This window comes from Dermacentor andersoni, unplaced genomic scaffold, assembly GCF_023375885.2.
Source record: "Dermacentor andersoni unplaced genomic scaffold, qqDerAnde1_hic_scaffold ctg00000490.1, whole genome shotgun sequence".
Classification (NCBI taxonomy): domain Eukaryota; kingdom Metazoa; phylum Arthropoda; class Arachnida; order Ixodida; family Ixodidae; genus Dermacentor; species Dermacentor andersoni.
In genome coordinates this window covers 5,001-7,593 of record NW_027315174.1, presented here as the reverse complement: position 1 = coordinate 7,593, position 2,593 = coordinate 5,001, and the positions used below count along the sequence as shown (strand labels likewise).

The window sequence follows — 2,593 nt, the reverse complement described above, 5'->3', positions numbered from 1 at the left end:
CCGGATTGTGAAGGGTGGCGAGCGCCATTGTTTCTACCCCGTGTGGGTGAAGCAGCTCGCTGCGCCCGACGCTTTCCGCCGCTGGCCCCGCTTGGACGCGGGGACGGCTATACCCGAACATGCCGGGGACTGCCTGAATTTTGAGGGGCGCCCCGTGCCAAATTTGTTGCGCCCAGTGGACGCCGGCTGCAACCTTGGACGGTTGGCTTGGCCGCGCCCGCGGGTAGAAACGGCGTAACGCACACTGGGTGGGCTTTCTGTCCGCTTTGGCGCTCTTGCGCGGAATGGGAGTAAGACGACCCGACCTGCTGCTTTGCCCAGTACGAGGGGAACGGCGAAGCGTGCGGTCGGTCAAGGAACTGACGGTCGAGAGCTAATGCCGCTGCCGCTTAGTACACACACGGAACCGTGGTGCGAGCGCTCTCCCGTCCTCCGCGGCAAACGCTGCCGAGTCTGAAAAGGCTGGCGGCTGCCGGTCGCTTCCTGCGGCGAGTATGGAGTAACGACCCGACTTTGTTGCCACCCAAGTACTAAAGGAACGGTGTGGCGCTCGGTCGGTCATGGAACTGTCGGTATGAGGGTGCGGCTGCCAAGTACGGAAGGAACCGTGGCCTAAAGTGCTCTCCCGTCCTCCGCGGCAAATGCCACCGAGTCCGAAAGGGCCGGAGGCTGCCGGTCGGCTCCTGCTCGTGACGCGCGAGGTGTCGAGATCGCGGTTTAATGCGACGACGTCTGCAGGCTATTCGCCCGCCGCCGAGGGAAAGGCGGCGTTGCTGCGAAGTACCGAAGGAAACGCGGCTTTGCTACGTCGGAAGCGTTCTGCGGTTAGCGGACTTGTGCGCTTTGGGAAGGCGCCGCACGTCGAAAGAGGAAGTACGGACAGACGAGGGACTGTAGTCCCGGTTTCGAACGCACTTGCGGCCAGGCCCTTGCTGGCTTCGTCTTCCGCCTCAAGTAGACTTGTTGTGGCGCCGGCGCAGGGAGCCGTCCCTGGCACTGGCCGAGTGGTTTTGGAGAGCTGCGCGAGTACGCGCGCCGGGCTCTTGTCTTTCGTCTCAAGTAGGCTGTTGGATCAACAGCGGTTATGCTGCGGCGATCTGCCGATGCGAAAGTGTGTGTGTGTTTGAGGCCCTTCTATGAACCTACTGCTGACTGAAGCGAAGCACGTCGATGGGGGTGAAGCCCTGCCCGTGGCCGTGTAGCCGTTAAAGACTCCACAGCGGCTTAGCCCTAATCATGGCTCTGTCGCTCTTTGCAATTTTTAGTGGAGCGATGTGAACGTGCACACGAGACACACGGGTCCGGTGGATGGTTGGCAGGTAAAACCGGCTTCGAGTGCGCGCAAACGGCATAAGGTGCCTCGAGGGCAAGCGAGGAAGGCGTGGGCGCAAAACACACGCGCGAGTAGCAGGAGTGGAGTGCCATTAGGCTTTCAGCTGCTGAGACGCGGCCGCCGAAAGAGCGAGACTGGAGGAGCGCACGCCGAAAGGCGCTCTTCGAAACCACACACAGGGAGACGCCACGTGCCTAAAACCCTGGTTGTACTGTACTGAATTGAACAAACTATTTTTCACGACTCTAAGCGGTGGATCACTCGGTTCTCGGGTCGATGAAGAACGCAGCCAGCTGCGAGACTTGGTGTGAATTGCAGGACACACTGAGCACTGATTCTTTGAACGCACATTGCGGCCTTGGGTCTTCCCTTGGCTTCGTCTGTCTGAGGGTCGGATCACATATCAAGAGAGACTTCGGCGCACAGGGAACGTGCGTCCGTCGACTCGTTTTGACCGCGTCGGCATCATGGACAGTACGTTGAGCGCTAAAGCCACGCGCCAGCGGCCTCACGAGAGGGAGACGGTGGCAAACCGTTGTGCCAATTCTTCGAAAAGACGGAAACGAGGCAATACTACTGCAGCGTGACGAGTGCGCGCCTCTAGTAAGACCGCCGCAGGATGGAGTCGGATACCTGCAGGGAAAGAGCGGTCCAAGCACGAGGCGCGAACGTCTGTTGCCATGTAGCGCGCACGTTTGCGAGAGAGTCGGAAGCGCACGCTTGCGTGCACGGAAAACGTGGGAATGAAACGCCGGCCGATTCCCGCGCCGTGCGCAAAGCCAGCGCGATCGCAATTTGCGCTGTTTGCCTTCGAAGTACGTCGAGCTCCAGAGCTGGTCGCTCGTTCACGTCACCGCAGCTGTGTGGGCGCCCTTCCGGGCTTCGTCGCAGGAATGGGAATCGGCAGATTCTTGCGAGGAGCGGGGAGGAGAAGGGTGGCCCCCGAAAGCGGTTCGACGCGACAGCGCCGTCTGCGAGCGAGAAGAGTCACGGCACGGCGGAGAATTGCCGCGAAACGGAAAATGTCTCCTTCGAGAGCGTGGGTGCCCCGTTGGCGGAGCTGAAGCGTTCCGTCGTAGTCCGCCGTCGGTCCAAGTGCTTCGCAGTCTCTGTCCCCTAAAGACTGGGCCACTCCAGTTGGGGCAGGGGCGACGCTACACGAGACGATGCCTCCCGCCAGGTTTTAGTCGCCCCTGCGGTGCCCGCTGAAGCGGCGCGCTGCTAAGGCGATCTTTGCCTCGGTGGTGTTTGGGCTTCAGA

The 2,593-nt window shown here is 61.2% G+C and overlaps 1 non-coding gene across 1 annotated transcript; it reads left to right on the top strand.

The window, feature by feature from the left end:
• Positions 1-1,574: 1,574 nt before the first annotated feature.
• Positions 1,575-1,727, top strand: LOC140214598 (5.8S ribosomal RNA). The gene has a single exon (XR_011891534.1). It is a non-coding gene; the product is annotated as a 5.8S ribosomal RNA (ribosomal RNA).
• Positions 1,728-2,593: the final 866 nt, after the last annotated feature.